The sequence below is a fragment of the Leuciscus leuciscus genome (assembly GCF_965113295.1).
Source record: "Leuciscus leuciscus genome assembly, chromosome: 10".
NCBI lineage: Eukaryota > Metazoa > Chordata > Actinopteri > Cypriniformes > Leuciscidae > Leuciscus > Leuciscus leuciscus.
Genome location: NC_138734.1, coordinates 19,756,326 through 19,784,242, shown reverse-complemented (window position 1 = coordinate 19,784,242; position 27,917 = coordinate 19,756,326). Strand labels below are relative to the sequence as shown.

Genomic DNA, 27,917 nt, shown 5'->3' with positions numbered 1-27,917 from the left:
TCACATGCTTTTGCAACAACTAGTAACGTTAGTAAAACTACAACACCACCGGATCTAGCTAGACCGAAAACAAAACAACAGGCACGCCGCACACACTTGTTTGGGCTTGCGAGCCGGCCGGACGAGAAGCCGCGTCTAGGACAACTTGTATCGCACATCGGACGCGCACTTTCTCAGTTTATGGCCAGCAATAAAAACGCTGAATGGCGCCGCCGGTGTGGTGTACACTCATAGAGAATAATGTGTTCGAATTTTAAATACGAGGCGCTGCGCTTCGCTTCTCGTCCAGTGTGCGCCTTTAACATTACGTTTTGAGTGGATGAATGATGAGCGCGAGATGCCGAAATGGATGCCAATAAGATTCTGAATGGAAAGTTTAATTTTTAAAAAGTGGCCAAATGGTTCAATTGACAAGACCAAAGTGATCTGTGTGTTTTGTCGTTGTGAACTGAGCTATCATCGCAGGCTTCGCAGCACGTCCAGTCTGAAATACCACTTGTTGGCCAAGCACACACAGCTGATGCGAATTCTCCGCCCCTCGTCAATATCAGGACCTCGTCAGTATTTCTTTCACCCTTTTATTGATGGACAGTGTTACATTATGTGAGAGATTATTTGCTCCAAGTGAGAATGTTAGTGTCAAATTGAACACTACAGTATATGCCAATGTTGTTTTCAATAAAAAAAACATTTGCACAAAGCAAGCCGATCCACTTTTCCATGTTGATAAGAGAATTAAAATGAGAAAAAAATAATGGGACAAAAAGAAATCAAGAGACATTTAGAATAGATAAAAATGTGCGATTAATCACGAGTTAACTATGACATTAATGCGATTAATCGCGATTAAATATTTTAATCGTTTGACAGCACTAGTTTTTTTATATTGTTTATATTGTAAGTTGTGCCGTCACTGTTTAGTGATGTGATTGTATGTTCCGGGAAAATTTAAGTTGAATGGTCAGTGTTGGTCACAGTGCCTTTTAATTGCTTTTTTTGATCCAGCAATTATTTATTTACAAATTAAGCACCGCTGTTGAGTCCTCCATTACCCTCAGTACCGGACGTGGCAGAGCGTCCGGCGTCAGGCCTACATTCCGCTGTATCCTTGAGAACCAGTTCTAGGCTGGGTGCCATATATGTGACCCTGAGGGGATCCCATAAGTGTATTTTTCCACTGTTGCTCCTAAATGGAACCCTGTGTCTTTCCCTTAGGAGAACCCATCTCTTATGAGGTTGGAGTCACCCCAGTGTCTTCCATATGTAGTACAACCCTACGCGGTTAGTCCATATGTTCATCTCTACGTAATTCCTTCAGGGAAGGATGTGGCTCCAGTGGAAAGGGCACACCTTCCCAGTGTTATCCAACAGTCTCACTGAGTGGGCTATGCAGAACAGCAGTGATGGACATTCTCTGTGTAAGCCCTGTCCCATCAGCTAAGAGGGAGTAAGAGGTATTTTACACACTACAAGAAACAGGTGACAGTAATGCCTCTGCTGTCGTTTGGAGTCACCCCAGTGTCTTCCATATGTTCATCTCCACTAACTCCTTCGGGGACGAATGTGGCTCTAGTTGAAAGGGCATGCTTTCCCAGTGTTATCCAACAGTCTCACTGAGTGGGCTATGCGGAACAGCAGTGATAGACATTCGCTGTGTAAGCCCTGTCCCATCAGGTAAGAGGGAGTTTTACGTCCCTGGACGTAATGTGTTATTTCTCTGTTATTTATTTGATTTCTTGATGTTGTGACCTGTTATTGTGTGCAGTTCGTTTTCTCCCTCTTTTTCTCCCTTTCCTTCTGTGCACGGCTTGATTGGTTCAGCTGTTGTAGCCCATGTAGTCTGATTGAAAGAGTTGGAATTAACCCTCTGGGGTCTGAGGTTTTTTTTTTTTTTTTTTTCACTGATAAGGAAAAAAACGAGCCTATTGCGCCGGCGCGATAGCCGACCTCAGGGGGTTAAAGACTGATCGGGATGTTAAGTTGCGTAGGCTAGAGTTGGAAGCCCAGATGCAGTGTATCAGACCAGTTCCGTCACTGCGCACCAGACCTGCTTCCAGTAGTTCCGAGGTGGGGCAACCTGACTTTGATGTGGGTAAGTACATTAAACTTGTACCTCCATTTCGTGAAGCTGAAGTTTACTCATACTGACTTTTGAACGTGTCGCGGCTAAATTGAAATGGCCCAGAGATATGTGGGCGTTGTTATTGCAGTGCAATCTCGTTGGCAAAGCCCAAGAGGTTTGCGCGTCTTTGCCAATCAATGATTCGCTGAATTATGACATTGTGAAATTGGCTGTGCTGCGCACTTATGAATTAGTACTGGAGGCATATCAGCCGAAGTTCAGGGCGTGTTCAAAGACAGCCAAGCAAACGTTTGTGGAGTTTGCGCGTGAAAAGAGATCGCTCTTTGAGAAATGGTGTGTTTCTACCAAAAATACAACTCTTGATGAATGGCAAGAACTGATTTTGCTCAAAGATTTTAAGAACATTTTGCCAGAAAACATTGACTACGTTTACATGCAGCCAATAACCCGTTCAAAACCGGGATATTAGCAATAACCCGGTCGCGCACGGCCATGTAAACACCGGCAAAAACCCGGATATGCTCATATCCCGGTTTTTAAAAACCCGGATATGCTCATATCCCGGTTTTTAAAAACCCGGATATTATCCCTGGGGTACCCCTTTTCTAACCCGAATATTTGGTCATGTAAACGCGTATCGGCATATCCCCATCAAAAGGAACATTGATTTGTGTTCTGCGCATGTTCTATTCGCAAGGAATCTTGGTCTTTTGAGTATAGACGGCGCATACAAAAACCCGCGTGCAGTATACCGGAAGTAAACAAGAAGTAGAGGTAAACATGGCGAGACGCAGCACAGCACCACACTTTTGGAGCGAGGAGGAAATCGCAAACAAAGGCGATCGCTATCTGCCCCGAACTATTCATTATCCGCGTGCTGCTGCTGTTGTTGTTGCCTTTGGATACAGGAAGAAGAATCGGAAATGACGCACATTGCGTCTTAACATTGTCCGTACGTCCAGACGCTAACCGTGCGTCGCCGTTTACATCGGGATATTGCCAATTGATTACAAATTCCATGTACAGGAGTAACTCTCTCTACTCACGCATGTAAACGGGTTATTCCGAATGTTTCAGAAACCCAAATAGTGACCTTAACCCGACCATAACCCGATATTTGACAGCATGTAAACGTAGTCATTGTAGTACTTTTTAAACGAGCAAAACGTATCAAAACTTTTCAATGCGGCACTATTTGCAGACGAATTTGCGCTTACTCATAAAACTGTATTCCCAGCTATGTGCGCTCTTAAAACCTCCTTTGTTGTGGATATAGGGAAGGATAAAAGAGTGTAAATGGACAACTCTTTCAGGGTCAATGGTGAAGCAAATGCGCAAAAAACGACCTGATAAAAAAAGAGCCTGTTTTTATTGTCTTGATCCTGGCCATCTGATAACAAGCTGTAAAGCCTGGCAGCAGAAAACTGGCGGTAAGCCTAAAGGGGTAGCGTTTACCTCCATTTCTGAACTGTCACCGCAGGCAAAATCGAATGCATTTGGGTCGTTTCTACAAACGTGTTTAGTTTCGCTTCCAGATAACTCTGAGGTTAAGTCTATAGCGATGCTACGAGATACAGGAGCCGCACAATCCTTAATATTATAAAGTGCTCTGCTGTTTTCGTTGAAGTCATATACGGGCAATGATGTGCTCATTTGCGGTATTTAAATGAGCTGTATTCCTGTGCCGTTGAATCTGACCTCATCTCCGGCACGGTTACACGCGCGCAGAAAAAGGAATTTGAAGATGTGGTGGCTCTTTCAAGTTCCTTTCTAGTTGCATTGCCAGAGAGTGCGGAATGCAAATCGCTTGTTAAACCTCAACCGCTCTTGAGTGATGAGAATTTGAATGCAAACAAAAATCCCTTAAAAGTGGGTAGGGAAGGGTTAATCGCTGTGCAAAAATCTGATTTAACCTTGAGCAACTGTATCAGTGCGGCTGTGGACAAAACGCAAGTTTCAAATGTTTCACTAGGTTATTTTTGAGACAAGGAAGTGTTGATGCGCTGGTAGAAGCTGTCAAACTCTGAAAGTGACCGTGTCTATCAGATTGTCCTTCCTACCAGGTATCAGTATCAAATCATGAAGTTAGCTCTTGAACATCTATGTTCAGGACACCTTGGTGTTACTAAAACATATGACTGAATTTCCAGACACTTCTTTTGGCCAAGTTTGAACCATGTCTGTTTGTTCGGTCCTGTCATGTTTGCCAACTTGCTGGCAAGCCTAATCAAAAGATTCCTCAAGCGCCACTTAAACCCCTTTCTGTAATAGGACACTAATCCATATTGCGTTTAGAACAAAGCACTTACATTTTTACATTTACATTTATTCATTTAGCTGACGCTTTTTATCCAAAGCGACTTACAATTGCTATATATGTCAGAGGTCGCACGCCTCTGGAGCAACTAGGGGTTAAGTGTCTTGCTCAGGGACACATTGGTGTCTTACAGTGGATTCGAACCCGGGTCTCTCACACCAAAGGCATGTGTCTTATCCATTGCGCCACTACCACCCCACTTGAGAATAAAGCATTTACCTAATCCTCAGCTGGATCCATTGCTCCTCAGAATGAAACTACCAGCACTTCTGAGGTAACTTTTCCCCAGGATTATTATTAAGATAGTATTATTCCTCACAGCGTCAAAAAGTACATGAGTCTGATGTACTCGGTAAACTCGGTGTGTTTTATCCAGCTGATGTGGGCGTTGGCACGTTTGCATGGATCGCCTCAGATCATTTGCGTTTGAATAGCGCGCACTCTCCGTGGGTGTGGGGTCACATTAACACTTAATGAGCTATAATGAGCTGTAATGAGAACGACTGACATCTCTCTCTCTTTTCATACGGATTACATAAACTGAGAATATTAGTTTTTTATATAAATTACTTCATTTAAAAGAAAAGAATTCAAGCTCCATGCCTGTGTGTCTGTTAGGGGTGACCCCGAATAGTCGAAGATTCGATGCTTCGATAGGAGGAGCCTGATTCGACTACCGATCTCACGGTCGAATCTTCGCAGAGGTGTTATGAAACGAGGATCATGCCACTTTGGCTATATGAGGGCGCTCAATGTCTGATTTCACATAGAACTAGCTTTTATGTCAATACGTTAATATTCAGCCTATTATGATAATTCTGTATATAAAAATGTGCAAAGAAAGAAGCTTTTAATAAATATTTTTTAACGTGCGTGAATAAGTCCAAACACCCCGTGACAGATTTAAGTTTCACTTTCAGTCCGTGACCGACAGAGGAGCGTCTTCGCGGCAAGGATTTGAATCTTTAACAATGTCTGGGATAAGAAAATCTAAAGTGTGGATGTACACCATCAGAAAGGATATTCTCCAAGGCTGGATTTAGCATCAGGAAAACCATGATCACACTTCTGCCGGCCAACGTTAACATGTTTCACGCATAGACTGGGTTTCACATTAGAATGTATTTTATCCGCGCGCACAATTTGAAAAGACTCCAACGGACAGACAGAGTGAAAGACGTTCAGGATTTGTTCTCTCGATCAGGTACAAGTGATTTCAAAACTTTTCAGCCGGTTCTAATTTTATTTTTGGATGCTGTGAAAATTTTTAGCTAAAAAGACTGCCTCTCCAGTTTAGCATTTATTGTTGTTTCTGCAGTTAAAAAGACAAAGTTGAAAATTCTGGCTACTATCGTTATTTTAATAATTTCTTTATTTTTATTTTATTTATTAATCTGTCAGGGTTATCTAATCTAACTATTTGTGGCTTGCGTTTTGAATATATGTTCCCCTGCACTTTAGGCATTTTGCACACATTTGCTCCTCATCCTGTGACTTGATATGATTTATTTCGTTTTGTATTTTTATTTTTATTTATTAGAAAGGTATATTCTGTTCTAATTTAATTTAGTAAATGAATTGTTTATTTTTTCGGTGCATCGATGTTGTGCTGTAGGCTGGCCTGCTCGCACAGGTAATTTAGCCGATTTAATTTGATTTGCATGTGAAATGCAAATCTGCAGTGTGGCCTTTCTGGAGTTATTTATGTTATTTCTTAGTTTTATTGATCAAAAATGTTTTTATACATTTTCTTCTATATCTTTGTGGGATTTTCTGTACATCGCGGCTTTGAAACGTTAAAGCCCCGCCCCCAGCCCCACCCCCATACACATGATTCGACTATTAGTCGACTATAGGCAAGACATGACGATTCTGATTCGACTATGAAAATCCATAGTCGGGGACAGCCCTAGTGTCTGTATGCCTGTTTGACTGAGGATTCGCTGAGTTATAGGTCATTTTCGGACACGTTTCAGAATGGACTTCGCTGACAGAGAGAAGGCAGAACTCGCATCATGTTTATTTTTCTTTATTTGGCAAAAAGCACAACACTTTGTTTTTATTGAGTATACACAAAAAAATAGACACTTAACAGGATCGAATGATGTATAACACTTATATGTAAGATCAAAATCAACAGAGTATTTTGAGTCTCTTTTGCACTGATAAGAAAAAAAGCGAGCCTATCGCGCCAGCGTGATATCTGACCCCAGGGGGTTAAAGTCAATGCTGTGCACTTATTGTGTTGAAACGGGTAAAGAGTGGGTGGATGGACAACCCTTATTAATGTTGGCCATAAGGAGCACAGTGCAAGAGTCCTTAGGGTTCAGTCCTGCCGAACTTGTGTTCGAACACACAGTTCGAGGACCCCTGAAATTGATAAGTGAACAGTTTCACTCCAAAGATCCTCCCTCCGTACCAATTTTAGAGTATGTGAGTTTGTTTCGTGAACAACTCCACAACGCTTGGGAGGTTGCTAAACAGCATCTTGTTGAGTCTCAATCTAAGATGAAGTGCATACTCGGTATTCTGGTCCATAAAAAATGGAGAAAAAACTGAGTGATACTAACTACACAGTTCTAACTTCTGATCGACGACGCAAAAGCAGAGTCTGCCACGTAAATATGCTAAAAGCGTATGTTTCCAGAGATGTGCCTGATGTTAACCCTGTAGTTGAAACCGTGTCTGCTGTTAATGCTATTGATCTGCCTTCCATTTATGTGTTAGAGACAGATGGTTTAATTGGAAAGGATGCTCAAGCCTCTTGTGGGAGACTTTCGAACTCTGCTATTCTGACCAACTTGCCGTCTCACCTCTCTTATTTGTCTGAGAATCAGCGTAATGATATTGTTGAATTGATTTACAACTATCATACATTGTTTAACGATGTTCCTTCCCAGACAAATGTGTTAAAGCATGATATTGAGGTGGGTCAAAGCACACCAATTAAGCAGCATCCATATCGTGTTAACCCGCACAAACATCAAGCCATGAAAGATGAATTTGGGTGTCTGGTGCATAATGGTTTTGCTGTTGCCAGCCAGAGTCCATGGAGCTCGCCTTGTATACTTGTGCCCAAGTCTGACCGCTCTTTTCGATTCTGTACTGATTTTCACAGAGTTAATAATGTTACCAAAGCTGACTAATTTCCTCTTCCCAGAATGGAGGACTGTGTTGATCATGTAGGTTCTTCACGATTTGTAACCAAACTCGATCTCTTAAAGGGATACAGGCAGGTGCCATTGACACCGCGTGCCTCTGAAATCTCCGCCTTTGTCACACCTGATGCATTCATGCAATACACAGTAATGGCTTTCGGGATGCGCAATGCACCTGCCACATTCCAACGATTAATGCAGATTGTGTTATCAGAGGTACAAAACTGCTAAATCTATCTAGATGACATGGTGATCTATTCTATGACATGGGAAGTTATGCACCCTCAGTTCAGTCATGAAACGCTTGGCTGAAACATCCTTAACACTTAACCTCAGCAAGTGTGAGTTTGCCAGAGCAGTAGTGACTTATCTCTGTAAACTAGTCGGGCAGGATCAGGTTAAGCCTGTTAAGGCTAAAGTTGAAGCTGTTGCTACATTTCCTTCACCCACTAATAAACGCAAGTTGAGGCATTTCTTGGGAATGGCTGGATACTACAGAGGATTCTGTAGGAATTTCGCCACAGTGGTTGCACCCCTTACTGACCTTTTAATTACTGAGCGGAAATTTGTGTGGAACTAAGTATGTGAATCTGCTTTTTGTTCTGCTAAAGATTTACTGTGTAGTAGCAACAATGACTATGGCATCCGGCCAGATGTTCTGGATTAGCGAATCCTGATTTGCAAAACACAGCTCGTTTCTTCTTGAGTAAACAAAGAGCATTCTGTTTACGACCCCCTTGGGGCATGTTGACCAGCGGGGGCGCCGCTTGGGCTTGGGCCTCCCTGGCACATGACACATTTATAACAAGCCGAGCGTTGAGCAAAAGGGTCGACCTAGTCCCTTGATTCAAATCTCGCCAACTCACGGGACTCACATCCTGAAAACCCCCGAAAGGGTGGGGGAAAGGACAAGAGTTCACCAAAGCAGCCTGAATTCTGAATGACACACACACACGTACACACACACACACACACACACACACACACACACACACACACACATACTTGTTTTTCTACCATTAGGGGGACCACCGTTTTTTGCCCACTTGTGGGGTCCACCACTTCCAGTGGTTCTACAGACTTGTAAAAAATCAAGCAAGATAACAAAAAATTCCTAATAAGAAATATCACTTCAATATACCAAAATTCAAACAAAATTGTTTGCACATGCGTTTTTGTGTCACTTGTGGGGCCCGGATCTAACTTTTAGGAGTTGTGGGGTCCACTTTCACAGATACACACACATTTCTAATCTTTATATCTTAGAAGGGACCAATACACACACATTTCTAATCTTTATATCTTAGAAGGGACCAAAGTCACTATCTGTAAAACATCAACTACTTCTATTATTTGCCCTTGATTACCATATAAACTTTCTTATATTATAATGTATATTCCTCTAAATTAATCTGCACACATCTATATTGGCAAGGCAAGTTTATTTATATAGCATAGAAGTGCTTTACATAGAAATTAAAATAATAATAGAATAAAGAAATAAGAATAATTAAAACAGTTTAGAAAAATTAAATACAGTACAGTACAAACAGTCGGACGAACAGCGGCACAGTGCTCATTCAGTAAATGCATAGCTAAACAGAAGTGTTTTGAGTCTGGATTTAAATGTGACCACTGTAGGAGCACATCTGATCTCCTCTAGAAGCTGGTTCCAGCTGTGGCTGGCATAATAGCTAAAAGCAGATTCGCCATGCTTAGAGTGAACCCTTGGTATATATCAGTTTAGCCATTAACATGGCATAAAAAGCCAATCCAGAGACTTTTCTAAATCAATGAGCCCTCAAATTTTGGTCACAGCCTGACCTGCTTCAGTCTGCAGGACACCAACTGTACTTTGTCTGCATTGTATTGGTCATTGAATGAACTGTGCGGTTTTGCTGAAGGGGATCTTGTTTGTCCCATGGTTATTTTTCTTTTATTTCTAATGAAGTTGTGTTCCTAGCCAGTCATGTTCACTGCAGCCTAAGATAATATACTCCTAAATTGAGGACTTCACATGAAAACTCCCTATTCATCTGATGCATAAAGACTTTAAGACCCTGTGGAATTATAGCACTAATACCGTGAGTAATTTTTACACTAAACACTGGATTAAAAAACAACAACTTTACAACATGATTTGTCCTCAATGAAAATGTATTTGGTAATACACAATGGCCAGTTCCATACAAAAAGAGGTTAGACAACATTTTACATTTCAAATGGGTAAAAAAATAAAGCTTTTGGTCAATGTAACAGTAATAAACATGCTATAAGAAACTCATGGCATTACAATGCATGAGTCAACAGTCTGATTTTTGGTATAAAACATTTAAAATTAAAAAAGACATTTGAATGGATCTACCAGTCTACTTTATAATATAAGACAACAAAGAACTTTAAAGGGTTAGTTCCCCCAAAAATGAACATTCTGCCTTCATTCACTCACCATCAAGGCATTCTAAACCCATAAGAAACTTGTTCATCTTCAGAACACAACTGAAGATATTTGAATGAAACCTGAGAGATTTCCATCTTTCCATTTAAAAACTGTTCATCCAAAACTTTCAAACATTCATAAAGAAAAAAGTTATCCATGTGACTCCAGAGGTTTAATCCCAATTTTATGGAGCAATGTCAATGTTTCGTGTGCCAAAAAAAAAACAAAAAAAAAAACAAAACAAAAAAAGATCTGTCTTCACTTCCACAGATCAACACATGAATCTTACTCATGAACACAAATTGGAGCTAAACTCTGCAGGACGGTGGCCCTCGAGGACCAGGGTTGAGAACAATCAACACTGCAATTTCATGTTGTGCAAGAGATCAGCAATAACATATTTTGTAAACGGGGAACAGCGACAAATAACAAACAAGAAAAATCGTATATGAGGTGAAGAATCATTAGTAACCAGGAAAAATTTTGTATAATTGTGTGTGCTGCAGCGATGCAAAAGTCCAGTTCACAGTTATTGCATTTGTGGATGATGTATTACGTGAGATCAACAACAGCACAAAAACAGGGCAAAACGATATACAACAAACAAGGAAAAGGGCATATGAGGCAAAGAATCCCTTTTAACCAGAAAATGTGTATAATTGTGTGTGCTGCATCAATGCAAAGTCCAGTTTACAGTTGTTGCAATTGTTGGATCAAAGAACTCATAAAGCCTGAAAAGTAGTCATGTCTCGGGCTGCAAGATGCCTAGCTGGACTCAATGATGAAACTGGCAAATATAAACGTCCGTCTCTTGCTCGCAAAGTTGGACATGGCTTGCATGCTTTAGCCATGTTTATCAAATCTGAAGGATTGAAGATGAAAGATCAACAGACTGCCAAAGATGCTGAGGAATGTGCACTGCTATACCAAGAAAGTAGGAAATTTGACATTGCAAGTCAAGCGCTAACTCAGCTTAACCAGACCAAGTGGAATTCTCCTCAGATTCTACCATTCACACAGGATGTCCACAGACTGCATTGCTATTTGTCTGAGAAACAGCAGAAGCAATTGAATGCCCTGCAAGAAGAGCCTTCTCCCTTGAACTGGAAGGACGTTGCTAAAGTGACCCTGGCGCAAGTTATCCTCTTCAACCGACGCAGAGCAGAAGGATACATCAGAAACACACGAAGATGTTAACCTAGCACTTACAGCACTGGAGCAGAAGCTTTGCAAACATTTTGTTCGGATTGCCATAGTAGGAAAGAGAGGGAGGAAAGTTCCTGTTCTCCTTACCCCGGTCATGAGAGAATCGCTCGATACTCTGAAAAGCGAGAAGAATGTGGAGTACTGAGTGAAAACGGATACTTGTTTGCATTGCCGCTCTCTGTCCATTACTTGAGGGGTTCCGATTGCATTAGGCAGTTTGTGAATGAATGTGATGATATCAAACATCCCAAAGCGCTAACCTCAACAAAACTTAGGAAACACATTGCTACTCTGTCGACTGTTCTGAATCTCAAGACTACAGAACAGGGACGGCTAGGAGAATACAAGGGGAAGAATCTGGATGAAATTCAGCTTGATGTGACTGGTATTGATATAGAAGTCTTTTTTATTATTAAGGAAAGTTAAAAAGCACAGCATTGTCCATTTATAAATCGTTCTCTTTTAGAATAGTAGATAGTATTTGATAAGTAATAGAATAGAATTGAATAGAACAGAGTAGAAGTATTTGACCTCAACATACTGAAGAAGAGGGCAGGTTTTATTGTTATAATGTGACTAACTAGACAATTTTAGTCTATTCAGCTATTTATGTAGTCATTTTGTATAATCTTGACAGATTGCAGTTTCACAACTCATTGAATCATTGAACAGAATCCCTATTAACCAGAAAATGTGTATAATTGTGTGTGCTGCATCAATGCAAAGTCCAGTTCACTGTTATTGTAATTGTTGTATAATGTTAAGTAAGTGGATTAAGTGAAAGTGCATTCACCTAACTTCATAAAATTGGTATTAAACCACATGGATTACTACTACTTTATAAATGTTCTGAAGCTTGAAAGTTTAGGGTGAGGTTGAAGTTTAGGATGAACAATGGAGGGACAGAAATATCTCGTTTCATTCAAAATATTTTCATCTGTGTTCCAAAGATGAACAAATTTCTTATGGGTTTGGAATAACAAAGGAGAGTAAATGACAACTAACCCTTTAAGAGGATAATACAATGAAAAACTAAATGTCAACTTTGTTGAAAACACTTAGAACACATGTCCCGATGTGAATGCTAGTGGGAAGGCATCCAATACGTTGAGATACCTGTATTTCCCCGTACTTTCCTTCTTATGGCAGAAATACGATTTTTGATGAAGTATTTGACCGCCTTCCAGTCTCGATTTCCTAAAGCTTGAGCTTCTGCATCAACGCAGCGCTGACAGTCCTTTTTCCCTGGAACTTGGCTCCTCACAATGAATTTCCTTAGGTGCCTTTCTACTGCCGCACATTCATCTGTTGTCCAGCTTCTTTTGGCAGCAGTTTCTTTACCCAAGTATACAAAAAAATAACATGTTATTAAGTTTAGGTTAATGTCTTAAGTTTAGGATTTTTAAACCTTAATCTGAACTGAAAGACTATTGGATTGATCACACAGGCCATTCATTGCCATATTGACTTGGTTCAGAGACTAAAAATACACTTTTAGTTTGTTTCTGAATAAAACTTTTGACTAATAATAATAATAATAATAATAATAAAGCAGTGCAATCCAGTAAAATGTGTGGTAGCACTTTATTTTGATGGTCCCCTTTAGACATTCTGTTAACTGAGTAACAATGCACCTACATGTCAACTAACTCTCATTACAGCATTAGTAGACCGTCTACTTAAAGTACTTTATACAATTTTGGCAAATGTACTTTGTTTTATGGACATTTTTATTTTAAAAACAAGACAAGGATTATTAGCAATGACTTTTACAGTCCGCATCTCATATTTTACGTATTGTCCTGTTAAACATGGCAGTCTCACATCGATGGGAATATGCATATGGAAATTATATGCAGATGAATGTATTAAAACTTTTGTGCGAACGCAAAATCTTCCCTTTGTGCATCCCACACTTTTAGAATGAAATCTAAGCAAAGTGTTATACATTTACATAGTACAATTTTCCTTTTGATCATATAATGAAAATGTTTAACCCAAAAATTCTGTCATCATTTACTCACCCACATGTTGTTCCAAACCTGTATGAGTTTCTTTCTTCTGAACACAGAAGACATTTTAAAGAATGTGGGTAACCAGAGAGTTGACGGCACCACTGACGTTCAAATTAGGAAAAAAATACTATAGAAGTCAGTGGTGCCATCAATTGTCTGGTTACCCCCATTCTTTAAAATGTCTTCTGTGTTCAGCAGAAGAAAAACTCATACAGGTTTGGAACAACATGAAGGTGAGTAAATGACAATAAAAATTTTGGGGTAAAGTATCCCTTTAAACCTTACGCTCAATAATTCTGTTTGAGGTTGTAAACCAAATATAATCAGAATATTAGACTGTGTAAACATACCTATTGTGACAGCTATCAATGTACAGTGATCAAGAGTAAAGATTTGATCAAATAATATAATTCAGAATAAAGCTTGTGTCTTCAAGACGAACGGGACAATCAATCTACTTAACATTTCTAAGCTCACCTCTCTTTTTTGCCGACTTTCTCTGGTATTGGGAATGCAGCGTGGAAGTAGGTTCTTGTGTGGATGTCACACTGTCCTCAACTTCAGTCTCCTGTGCTTCTGGAATAAAGTCATCTGAGTGCAAAGAAAAAAAAAAGTTTATTAAAGAAAGATAAATCAAAATGTAAGCAACACTGACTGGATTAGGATCTATCATGCATAACATTTGTGTCATGGTGACCAAGAGCAATGATCAACAGTACAAGTTTATAAATATTCAGTATACGGCACGAGTCTTGCAGATGATATGTATTGTGAAAAGCGCTATACAAATAAACAAATCGAATTGAACAAATTTCACATGGTTCCATAATTCTACAATACAGTGGTAGAGAGAGCCGGGTTTAATCATACTTGCACTCACACTGGGAGCACAATTTAAATGTATGCCCTTGGCAGATACTTTCTCCCCAAAGCAACTTACAGAACACATTACAGTGGCAATAGCCCTGAAGCAATGGGATGAGAACGTTGAGGAGATCGTCTACCTTTGGATCGTCTACTATACCTGTGGTGTAGCTTACTGTACCACACAATTAACTGGAAACAATGTCAAACATTCCCCACATGCAACAGGCAGCATGTCTAAAACATGTCAACTATAAATTAACTAAAAGGTTATATTAATGCAACAACCAAATATGTGGAATCCCATAAATATTGTGCAATAACATCTACATTTAATTGTCTAATTTAATTGAGATATCTTTCATAACCAAATTTTTCTTGTGAACACCCATCCATGTCAACAGTCTCTAAAACGGCAAGTAATAGAATATGAATGAGTTGTAAAACTGAAACTGCAATCTGTCAAGAGTATACAAAATGACTATAACAATAAAACCTGCCCTCTTCTTCAGTATGTTGAGGTCAAAAATTTCTACTCTGTTCTATTCAATTATATTCTATTACTTATCAAATACTATCTACTGTTCTAAAAGAGAACGATTTATAGATGGACAATGCTGTGCTTTTTAACTTTCCTTAGAGAAAAAAAAAAAAGACTTAATACTAGTCACATCGCGATCATCGTTTTCATGATTGATCGTCGCTGTCATTTGCGAGTACTCAGAGTCCATCCCTACCACGCACACCTACCTATTACGCAATCGCCACGGACCAACGGTAGTACGATGGTGTTTACCAGCCCGAGCAAACTTTTCTGGAAAGTTCGCTTTGAAATCCCAAAACAAACTTTGTTATGGCCTGATTTTGTTGAATGACGTCACAGTTCGTTATTCGATTTCGCTTGAAGTATATCGGGCCTTAAGGAGAAATGACTGATAAGACAATGATGAAGTAGCTGGTACGCAACAGATCCTAAGCATCATTGACATATCTTATCTTGCCGATGCTCCATATAGACAGTAAGAGCATACACTCATCTTTTCTAGAGGTAACAGCAAGTGTCACAGCAACAAATACGATGTTGCAATGCATTCCATCCAAAATACTCATTCTGAACATGCAGCAGCTTGATCAGTGTTGAATTACACCTGCAATTACACTAGTTTAAATATTGACAGGTGTTGTCCCAATGATGTAAAATCACTAAGAGTGAGATCCATACGTGAGGGCCCCATAAGGCCTAGACTGGAAATGTGTGTGTATGTGGGGGCCCCATAAGGCCTAGACTGGAATGGTGTGTGTGAGCTTAACTGTGAATTCATTCGTTTGAGGGGAGGGCCCCATAAGGCCTAGACTGGAAATGTGTGTGTATGTGGGGGCCCCATAAGGCCTAGACTGGAAATGTGTGTGTATGTGGGGGCCCCATAAGGCCTAGACTGGAATGGTATGTGTGTGAGCTTAACTGTGAATTCATTCGTTTGAGGGCAGGGCCCCATAAGGCCTATACTAGAAATGCGTGTGAGGGCCCCATAAGGCCTAGGCTAGAAATGTGTGTGTGTGAGCGCTTGACATGTAGAGCATGAGGGCAAGACTAGAATAGATTGTGATGACAGAGTCGACATTACTACTTTACCTGCGTGACGACAGCATCTTTGTTGGAGGCATCATGGGAAGAGTGATCTGTTAGGGATGTTTTGGTCTCTAGAACAGAAGTCTGCTGCTTTGGCTCCTGGAAATTAGACAAAAAAAACAACAGAAACCAAAGTTAACAAAAGTTAGCTCATGTGAAAACAGTTTCTCATCTAGCACAGCTGAAATATAAGAGCATACACTCATGTTTTCTAGAGGTAACAGCAAGTGTCACAGCAACAAATAAGTTGTTGCAATGCATTCCATCCAAAATACTCATTCTGAACATGCAGCAGCTTGATCAGTGTTGAATTACACCTGCAATTACACTACTTTAAATATTGACAGGTGTTGTCCCAATGATGTAAAATCACTAAGAGTGAGATCCATACGTCAGGGCCCCATAAGGCCTAGACTGGAAATGTGTGTGTGTGTGTGAGGGCCCCATAAGGCCTAGACTGGAATTGTGTGTGTGTGAGCTTAACTGTGAATTCATTCATTTGAGGGAAGGGCCCCATAAGGCCTAGACTGGAAACGTGTGTGTGTGTGAGCGCTTGACATGCAGCATGAGGGCAAGACTAGAATAGATTGTGATGACAGTCGACATTACTCCTTTACCTGCGTGACGACAGCATCTTTGTTGGAGGCATCATGGGAAGAGTGATCTGTTAGGGATGTTTTGGTCTCTATAACAGAAATCTGTTGCTTTGGCTCCTGGAAATCAGACAAAAAACAACAGAAACCAAAGGTAACAAAAGTTAGCTCATGTGAAAACAGTTTCTCATCTAGCACAGCTGAAATATAAGAGCATACATTTGTCTTTTCTAGAGGTAACAGCAAGTGTCACAGCAACAAATAATATGTTGCAATGCATTACATCCAAAATACTCATTCTGAACATGCAGCAGCTTGATCAGTGTTGAATTACACCTGCAATTACACTACTTTAAATATTGACAGGTGTTGTCCCAATGATGTAAAATCACTAAGAGTGAGATCCATACGTCAGGGCCCCATATGGCCTAGACTGGAAATGTGTGTGTGTGTGTGGGGGGGCCCCATAAGGCCTAGACTGGAAATGTGTGTGTGTGTGAGCTTAACTGTGAATTCATTCATTTGAGGGAAGGGCCCCATAAGGCCTAGACTGGAAACGTGTGTGTGAGTGCTTGACATGCAGCATGAGGGCAAGACTAGAATAGATTGGGATGACAGTCAACATTACTCCTTTACCTGCGTGACGACAGCATCTTTGTTGGAGGCATCATGGGAAGAGTGATCTGTTAGGGATGTTTTGGTCTCTATAACAGAAGTCTGTTGCTTTGGCTCCTGGAAATCAGACAAAAAACAACAGAAACCAAAGGTAACAAAAGTTAGCTCATGTGAAAACAGTTTCTCATCTAGCACAGCTGAAATATAAGAGCATACATTTGTCTTTTCTAGAGGTAACAGCAAGTGTCACAGCAACAAATAAGATGTTGCAATGCATTACATCCAAAATACTCATTCTGAACATGCAGCAGCTTGATCAGTGTTGAATTACACCTGCAATTACACTACTTTAAATATTGACAGGTGTTGTCCCAATGATGTAAAATCACTAAGAGTGAGATCCATACGTCAGGGCCCCATATGGCCTAGACTGGAAATGTGTGTGTGTGTGGGGGGGCCCCATAAGGCCTAGACTGGAAATGTGTGTGTGTGTGAGCTTAACTGTGAATTCATTCATTTGAGGGAAGGGCCCCATAAGGCCTAGACTGGAAACGTGTGTGTGTGTGAGCGCTTGACATGCAGCATGAGGGCAAGACTAGAATAGATTGTGATGACAGTCAACATTACTCCTTTACCTGCGTGACGACAGCATCTTTGTTGGAGGCATCATGGGAAGAGTGATCTGTTAGGGATGTTTTGGTCTCTATAACAGAAGTCTGTTGCTTTGGCTCCTGGAAATCAGACAAAAAACAACAGAAACCAAAGGTAACAAAAGTTAGCTCATGTGAAAACAGTTTCTCATCTAGCACAGCTGAAATATAAGAGCATACATTTGTCTTTTCTAGAGGTAACAGCAAGTGTCACAGCAACAAATAAGATGTTGCAATGCATTACATCCAAAATACTCATTCTGAACATGCAGCAGCTTGATCAGTGTTGAATTACACCTGCAATTACACTACTTTAAATATTGACAGGTGTTGTCCCAATGATGTAAAATCACTAAGAGTGAGATCCATACGTCAGGGCCCCATATGGCCTAGACTGGAAATGTGTGTGTGTGTGAGCTTAACTGAATTCATTCATTTGAGGGGAGGGCCCCATAAGGCCTAGACTAGAAATGTGTGTGTGTGTGAGGGCCCCATAAGGCCTAGACTGGAATGGTGTGTGTGTGTGAGCTTAACTGTGAATTCATTCATTTGAGGGGAGGGCCCCATAAGGCCTAGACTAGAAATGTGTGTGTGTGAGCGCTTGACATGCAGCATGAGGGCAAGACTAGAATAGATTGTGATGACAGAGTCGACATTATTCCTTTACCTGCGTGACAAAAGCATATTTGATGGAGGCATCATGGGAAGAGTGATCTGTTAGGGATGTTTTGGTCTCTAGAACAGAAGTCTGCTGCTTTGGCTCCTGGAAATCAGACAAAAAGTTCTAAGAAACAGATCATGCATATATGAGATCACATAGCTATGCATAGATAATCATTTTTTACATACATTTAAGATGAATGTGTGTATTTAATGGGTAAAGCGCAGAAGAACTGAAGCGGATGCTTGAGCGCTGACTAGGGCTGAACGATTTTGGAAAATAATCTAATTGCGATTATTTTTACCAATATTGCGATTGCGATTTAATATGCGATTATTTTTAAGCTCTTTATCTTTTCTATTATTTCAACAAAAACAAGCAATACATCACTGTAAAATAGGATGGGAATCTTTTTTTTTTATAAAACTTAAAATATTTATAATTATAAGTACTTTTAAAAAGAAATACACATTAAAAAAAACTAAATAATACAACTATATGTTAAGAATTTTAACTAATATAGCTCCAAAACATAAAAGCAAATCAAATAAAAACATTAAAAACATTACAAGCAATAAACAATGAGTGCTTTCAGTATTTAAGGGTAGGCTGTCTGAACGTTTTCATCTCTTTTGAAATATAAGATGTGGTTTGTCCTGTCTGTTAAAATAACTTAACTGCGTTTACATTAATTTCGCGTCATAAAAGCATTTTGAGATGCAAGTACATTTCACCACGTAGACGGAGTCGCTCACAGCCGCATGCTCAAGCGCTCTTCGCAAAGCGCGCGTGAGTATTTGAAACTGAAAGCAGCTTCTGTCAGTGATTTTCATATTTTTAATATATAAGCCAACTGTATTCCAAAAGACATATGATGCCTTCGTAGAGCATTTGTAAGGAAAATACCGGCGCCGGCGGGCGAGACTACAAGAGTAACATCAAGCAAAGCACGCGTGATGCGTATCTTATAGCGCATCTTGTGCAATGCAGCCCGCGAATGTCCTTGTAATTCGCTTCAACTTCTCCGAACTTTATGAAAGATTATTTTTCGGAAGGTTCGAGTGGTGTCGTGTGTGCGTGTGTGTGAGACAGAGGAATTAGAAGCAAGCAGAATATTGTTGTTTATAAAGCACACGCAGCGTCATCACGTAGGCTATCTGTGTTTAAAACTAAGATCAGACTCTATTCTGAATTATCTGAATAGATACAAAATCGTTGGAGAGAATCTATAACACAATATCACATAAATTAAACACAAACTGTTCTTTCCTGTAGCCTATGCCAGGTCTATGTGTAGCGTGCCAAGTTGATGCTTCCTCCGTAGGCGTAGTGCAGACTGCTTTACTGCTGACGCGTGTCACGTGACCAAAGTTTAATCGCAGCTTTTGCGGTTAAATCGCGTTTCATCATATCGCGATATTATCGTAAATGCAATTAATCGTTCAGCCCTAGCGCTGACAGAAGACTTTTCAGTACACACGCTTCGATTGTGTGCACACAGAGGGCTGCCTGTCATGGTTCATTGCAATTTAGCATTTTAAGATCTTTGAAACTTTGATTTAAGACATTGAAATGCTAATTAAGGCATTATTTGTACATTAACAAATTAAAAACTTAAAGATTGGCAGACATCCTGATAATCAACAGAAGTTGGAGCTATGATTCATAGGGGTGGAGCGGTACATGTATTCGTATTTAGGGATGGGGCCGATCCGATCCAGTATCGGTATCGGGACCGATACCAGCGTAATTCACGCATCGGATTTTCCCGATCCAACCTGCGGAGATATCCGATATCCATGAGTCATGTCTGCACTTTAACGTTGTCTGCTGAAATGACTCCAAAAGTGATTCCCGCCAGCTAGTCTGCTAGCTTTGGATTTGGATTTCCCGAACGGAGGCGCAGCTCAATGAGACACAGCGTTATGAGACACGCCCCCGCTCAGGAAATCCATTCCGCAGTTTGCGGTTAGCCAACATGTCCGCTGTGTGGAAATACTTCACACTGGAAACACCGCAGAGCAAGACAGCATCAGACAATTAATACGAGTCGAGTCTATTAAATGTATTTTTTTGAATGAATACTTGTTTGATACTCCATAAATACTTGTTTAGTTAATGGATGATTCACCATTTCTGAACGAATCTTTTGAATGAATGATTCTCGTTCCAGAGAAGGCAGACATGCTGATTTTTCTTCAAAAGAATTGCTGATTCTACATCTGATGATGTAACGTCTTTACTTCTGTTACATATTTTATGTTCATGTTTTTGCTTTTCATGATAATTCCTTAAAGTATTATAAATATAAATACTTTGCATTGTCACAGTTTTACTGGTAATAGCCTAAATGTGACAAGAATAAAAGGTAGAATTTTTACAAGTATTTGCTCTCTTTTTTCTCTCCAATAAATATTGAAATTGAAACCAAGAATCGTTAAGAACCGGATTCGATAAGCAGAACCGGAATGGTTAAAATTAAAACGATACCCAACCCTACGTCTGAGGCGAAATCCGCTTGTCTGTTTGCAAGATGGCTGATGTTGATCGAGCATTCATCGAGAGAGTTACCGCATCGGAACGAGGATCACCCTTTAGATAGTGTGTGTGTAAGATGTTTAACATTACACTTGCACTTTTCTTATATTTCAAGACTCAAGTATTTGACATTTTGGGAATGTAATAAATATTGACATGACAATCAATTTGAAACCCTTACAGTTGTATATTTGTTTTCAGAATGGGATTTTTCCTGTTAACAGGATTTCCTGTTTTTCTGACTTCCTTTTCTGACCTTATACTTCTCAAGTTGCCTTTTGGGACATACATGCGTATACGTACATATCACACTTGCCTGTTGAGAGAAGTTTATTTCAGCATCATATAAAATAAACAATAATGATAATAATAATAATAATAATAATAATAATAATATTAAAGCAAACACAGCTCTGGTATCGGAATAGTATCGGTATCGGCCGATATCCAAATTCAGGTATCGGGATCAGATCGGAAGTGAAAAAATGTGGATCGGTGCATCCCTAGAACCAAATCGGTACGGGTGTCATGGTTCGGTGCATGAATTTACACACAGAATACACAGTATAAAAATAAATAAAACTCGCGTTCAAATGAATTAATGTAATGCAGAACTACTGTTAGATACGCAGGTTCTTTAGGGACACCTAATCTGTAGCCCCGCCTTAGGCTAGGTTTGTTTATACTTTCGCGAGCCTCCGCTGACCGCGCGCGCGCGCCTCCCCAAATGGACGAGGCATTTATACTTTGCGTTCGCCGGTGTACTATTCTTTGAAATGACAGGGTGCGACTCGGTGTAACTGTCCATCAGGAATCAGCGGTGAGAAATAAGGTACACTAGTGAATGTTTATTTTAGTAGCCTACAACAACACCTTTAGTACACCAAAACCACACTACAAAAGAATCGTGTAAAGCAGGAAACCAGATTATTCCGTGACATTAGAAGAAAATGGATATGAGAACGTAACCTACAACTAAATTAACGTTATCTTACATAATTTCTAAACATTTGTATTTAGTTTTGTGAACCTTTTTATAAAACATGGCTATTTATTTTTATTTAAAGGGCTTATGTCTGCTATTTTGTTAATGTACATTAAGCAACTCATTTAGATGCAAGAACTGGCTGCCGGTGCTGTGAGATGTACATGCTTGGCCAGATTCGGCTCGAAGTTGTGCGTCTTCGGATGCGGAGCCGTGCACACTAAAAAACCGTGCACTGCACACCGCCACGCAAAATTAGGGCTGTCGCGGTGAAGGATTTTCCCTTGCGGTAATTTTCAGTGGGCCAATAGCGCGATATGCGGTTTTACCGCATTTATTAATTTATTTAGATGTATTTGTTGCTATATAAATAAGTGTCACGATGTGGTCAGTATGCACAAAAGCGAGAACATTTTAAGTAAACAACAAACCGAAACTAAAAAGCGTCTCTGCGCATTGAAAGCCTGTCACTCAGCGCGCAGTTGTTACGGCAACGGACTGTCGTTGAGTGAGTCATTAAACCATTCATTCAACAACACGTTCAAAAACGCTGATTGATTCATTAAAAGATAGTAATGAAACAAGGTTAATTATTTTTAACTTTGAGCTCCACTTTTCAAGGCTCAGCTGACCAGCAATGCGTCGCATGGGAAATGCTGAAGCTTCATAGAGATAAATGGCATTGATTCAATGCGTGACTCACTGAGTTTTGTTTCCCGCGACCGCGAGTTCCTCGCGCTGTGGATGCTGACCAGCGATGTCGCTGATGCCATTCATGGTAAATACCCTTTATTTTAAACGTTCAAAGGATGACAGGACAAATATTTAACTTTCCTTGGACACGGCAACCTTTTCACGAATATGACTTGACCTCAAAGACAGACGCAGGTAATCGCACGCGCTCAGTCGATCTCTCTCATTCACTGTCCGTTTAGGCTTAAGTGCAACTCCACGAAGCCTCTGTACAAATCACCACGATAAAACCATGATCACCATGTCTTATTATCATTATTAACTTATTTAACATTCAATACACATGCACAAAGTTCAAATCAAGAAGGGTGTAGCCTTATGAAAAAAGAAAACGCAAATATCGCGGTTGCTGTGGTTACTTGAATTCCTCTGCGGTTGGCTTGTCAGTAGAGCGGTAATACAATATTGCAGTTATCGTGATAGCCCTACGCGAAATGTGGCCTTGCACACTAGGGCTGCAACAACTAATCGATAATAATCGATTATGAAAATCGTTGTCAACGAATGTCATTGTCGATTAGTTGGTCTGCTCACGTCACGGGGAGCGTTACTGATGACGTCCCTTTCATGACAACGCAGTCACGCGAAATGGCAGAGAGTAATCGGAGAGAAACATCAGCACGGCAAGCAAAAACTGTATATTCTCATTATATGATGATGTGAAAATGGTATAGTCTAGTTTAATTCAATACTACAGTGTAAACAGCTTTGTTTACTAACTTCGGGACAGTCACACTAGATCTATTTTGTATCGAGCATCAGGTTGCGCAATCAGTTCGCTCGCAACATAAGTGATGGATTAAAATAGCGCTACCGCATAAATAGGTTAAATTAAATGGTATTTACAAAGTGAAGCACTAAATATAAAGGCAGTTAATAACAGCAGCAGTAAAATATTGTTTTTTAGTCACTGTAGTCAGTGGTTTTCAGCGAATGCTTGTGCAGTAATACATCATTTTTCCTGTACTTTTAATCAAGCCTGTTGTCAGCTGCGTACCTCCATTCCGCTCTCTTTTTATAGCATTTGTCTACTACTATGTAAGGGATAATCCCGCTTATTACATGGCTACCCACCAAATAAATCAATAATTTTACACAAAATATTGATTTAAAAAGGAGTTTATTGATTTAAAAATGATTGTATTGCTTCCGCTAAAGAAAATACTCCGTTCCGTCTCTACGGTTAGAATCCTGCGTCCATAGCAACGCTCTGTTTTTCTGGTGTGTTATACTTCGCAGCGGTCTGTTATCAAGAAATAACAGATCGCATTCTACATTGGAATTCAAAATCTGCTGCTTAATATCTTATTACAAACATGTTTGTGTCCTAATTTCATAATGTGAAGTTTATATGAGCAGCGCAACTCAATATTTTGTTTTGTTTATTTATATTTTGGATATTTAAAGAAGTTTTACTGTTTAAAAACTGGACAAACTTTTGTGTTTGGGGTTTAAAATGTAAAAATTAAAGATTATATTAGTAAAACTCAATGTGTGGCTTTTGCACTTTTTAAAGTACACTTTTACACATAAATACCCTGATTTAGGGTTTTATTTAGTTATAAACAAAAATCAAATTGAATTTAAAAAACCTATCCGATTAATCGATTAATCGAAAAAATAATCGTCCGATTAATCGATTATCAAAATAATCGTTAGTTGCAGCCCTATTGCACACCCAACGCGCACGACCGCCAACACCGCAATGACGACATTTTTGCCACGCGCCCTCGCATAAATAAGAGATGCTTTATTTTCAGTTTTATAGCTGATTGTCTTGTTTACATCTTACTTTACACACTTCAGGGCAGGCTGTTGCAGCTAGCTCAGGGGAGAGACCGTATGACACTATGGTACAGCCTCAGACATGCACAATAAAAAATTTCTGCATTTTTGTTTTGCTTTTCCCTCCATTGTACCGAACTCCTACCGAACCGTAATGTCTGAACCGAATCGTGACTTCTGTGTACTGTTCCACCCCTAATGATTCAGGTTATTAACACACAATGTGGACACTTTTACAAAACCAATGCTAATTTATCATTTTCCAACTACAAAGACATGGATTATCATGTAAGCGTATGCAAACGATCAGTACTAAGAAATTAATGTGTAATATGCTGTCCCATACCTTTGTTACTATCGATAAATCATTCCGTAAACCCAGGTTTGTCCCTAAAAGACAGAATGTGTGTCCTGGCATCATCAACAGGCCTTATCCTCGTCTTCCTTTTCAACATTATGGTGCTGAAAATAATTACATACACAATAAAAATCAATTACATTATCATGGGGAAACAAAAAAAATAATTAAATCAAACAATTTCAAGTAATGTAACGTTAATATTCAGTGGTTTAAGATCTAAATGTAGCTTGCACAGGCCAGACAACAGATATAAAACAGAAACGATAATTAGATTATTCAGGCATATTGTAAATATTGTAAGATAGATCAATAAACAGTTAAGTTAGTCTGTCAGCTGCACACGATCTGCAATCATGTCTGCTCAATTAAAATATAAGCGTCAAACCAATACATTAGTGGATTTTTGCAAAACTATAAAGCAAACGGAGTCAAATTATCATGTAATGCAATAAAATGCTTCTTACGCAGCCGCCATTATCAGCTATCGATCTATAAATAGCATCACCAGCTCATAACATTATCATCTATCGATCTGAATAAAATGCTACATCATTAACTATCATTTAACGTTAGTTGCGCTACGAAATTGAGTAAGAATTGAAACGAATATCATGTACAAAGTCAAATAACTTCACTTACCTCTTTCTCACATGAAGAGAGTGTGTTCAGAGTCGAAGCGCGTGGAACTTCCGGTTTAAAATGCCGTCCTTGACCGTGTCCGTGGGCTTTTAGCAGCTAATGTTAGCCATCTGATTAAAACCTTAACGTTACTTCATTAAGCATTATTCTGTTCACACGACTAGAAATACACATGAAACTATATCAAATGTTTAGTTAAATACTATAGGATTACAGCAAATTATTGCTTAGTCTACATGAAGTGTTTCTTCCGTTGAAACAGAGTCAAAACATGAGGAATTAAAGATTACAACCCAGAAACAGTGTGCGTCAGTGCGTCAGTGCGTGAGTGCGTGGGCGCATCCAATAAAACTACACGGCTCCTCCCTCCCTCTCCGTGGGCCTTTCTCATTGGCTAAAGCCACACACACATCCGGGAGTGTGTATCTGCTGCAATACCACGTTCCCAGCTACAGGGGCGATAGAGAGCATACACACTTACACACTCAAAACTGGTTTTTATTACCTTGTGGGGAAAGTGAAAAAAAAGCATGAGGCATATCAGCAGAGGCTACTGAGGCAGTTTACGTTGAAATCGGTGTGGGGCCCACCATTTTGGGCCCCACAACGTTGTTGGACCCCATACCGTTGGTGTGCTCCCGGTGACTGGGACCCACAAAGTAAGAAATACAAGTACACACACACACACACACACACACACACACACACACACACATCCTTTGTGTTTAACTTAACATCCTTTAATGTATGTAACTCAGACTTGTATCTGAACTTCCTGTATGTATGTGTGATTAATGTTGTTTTGATCATATAGTTATGATCTTCGAGTGTTTGGCTCTGAAATGTATTTTTGAAGAATGTTCTCCCAGTAGAATCGCATCCCGTAACCCGATCTCATTGGCAGGTCATAAAATTTGACCACCAAGCTCATCCAGCCCTATGCAAAGGAGACCATGGGGGCGCAACATTCCAACGCACACACACAAACACACTCTGGACTTTGAAATGGAAACCCCCTACAGAAAAGGACTTTTACCCATAAAGTCACTCTTAAATGTACTAAATATATCCCTTTTTGTGTTAAGAGGTGTGTGTAAACCATAGGAAAGCATATATGCCCTATTGTACCATTAATAGAACTGCAAATGCCTATACTAATGCATAATAATGTATCTTTGCATTGCTACAACGTCTATATTCTATTTTTGATATCTCTGTAATCCTCTCCAGCTAACGGAGTTAAATTTCGATAACCAATTGCAGTAATTTGTATTGTTTGACATCTTTCATATGTCTGGAGCAAATCTTCTCAATTTCGATCTCTCACATGACAGTCAAAGTATAGGCGTTTCTTCACAAACAAAGAAACCTCTTCCCGCTTCAGATCAGAAGATCCGATTCGCTGTTGCCACGAAAAAGGGGACGTGGGACACCGCTCACGGGACACTGATAAAAGTCCAAACTTTCAGTTTGCTCACTCTCTCAACTCTCAGCTCTCAACCCTCATCTTCCTCTTCTCCACGCGCAGCGCTTCTCCTCCCAACGCAACCAGCTGGACAGGCCTTGGCTTCTCCTCTGGGACGCATGCCCGCGTCATGTAGAAGCTGCCGTTCTTTTGCAACTAAGTTCCTACTCGCCTTTCCCCTCCACAAGGGAAATGATCTGAACTTTCTCTGTAACGTTAAATTCAAGTGAGCCTTTACATCGTCTTGCGAAACGACCCAGAAGACGAAGCTAGACGCAAACCAGCCGGGCACGCGCACACACGCATTGCTTGAAAGAGCACAGAATGATCACCAGAAAGAGCACCACACTGAAAGAGCACAGAATCTTGCAAGTAACGTTATCTCTCTCTAAAAGCTGATTTCAGGTGTCCAGCTCTTAGGTCTGTGAATTAAGTTACCCTCTATCTCTTCTCTCTATTTCTTTCTTTCTTTCTTTCTTTCTTTCTTTCTTTCTTTCTTTCTTTCTTTCCTTTCATTTTATTCTCTCTAGCACGTTATGTCTTATGTTTTTGTTTGGTTAAATGTTTGTTTGTTTGTTTTATTGTTTGCATTTTTACGTACGTTTATATTGTAGCTCATATAATCTCTCTAGTTTACATTTATTAAAAATCCATTTATACTTTTAACTGTCTCTGTGTTTGAAAACCCACCTTGTAAGTCAATGAAATCAAAGATCTAAGCTACAAGCTCGATATTGACTACCTTGAGTAGTTTTAATTCATAAACTCAGAAAGTTTGATGTTCGTGGCCAGAAGATGAAACTTTCTTGGAGTTTGTAAAACGGGGATACTCCTTCTTAACTGATAATCTTACATTTATTCGCTGGACGAATGACTGATGACGAGACCAGTTACAGAACGAGGTATTTCCGAAAATTGATAAAGTAATGTATATGCGATTTATGAATTATGACCATGAGTTATGATTAGTAATATTTCCCAAATTCCCTATATTCTTGAGCTAATTTGCATTGACCCAGAGTCATTTACGTTACAGTGTAATGCTCTTGTGTTTTCTGCCCCGAATTTCGCTCAATCTTTCAGCCTGCAGGTGGATGCGAGTGCTCATGGCGCTGGTGTTTTACGCGGCTGACACAAGCAGATAACGCTGGTATCGAAC

The 27,917-nt window shown here is 39.8% G+C and overlaps 2 long non-coding RNA genes across 9 annotated transcripts in view; one reads left to right on the top strand and one right to left on the bottom strand.

Annotated features, from left to right (window-relative positions):
* LOC309508671 overlaps positions 1–27,917 on the top strand; it is a 342,418-nt gene that overhangs the window by 85,190 nt on the left and 229,311 nt on the right. The window lies entirely within an intron of this gene.
* LOC309508518 lies at positions 9,698–26,024 on the bottom strand. Of its 8 annotated transcripts, XR_014209490.1 has the most exons (5): positions 24,640–26,023; positions 16,331–18,334; positions 15,717–15,812; positions 13,697–13,810; positions 9,698–12,539 (listed from the first exon to the last, which is right to left on the bottom strand). It is a non-coding gene; the product is annotated as an uncharacterized lncRNA (long non-coding RNA). The 8 variants fall into 8 exon arrangements; XR_014209485.1 differs by having other exon boundaries at positions 13,697–17,652; positions 18,239–21,086; positions 24,640–26,024; XR_014209486.1 differs by having other exon boundaries at positions 13,697–18,334; positions 24,640–24,755; positions 25,294–26,024.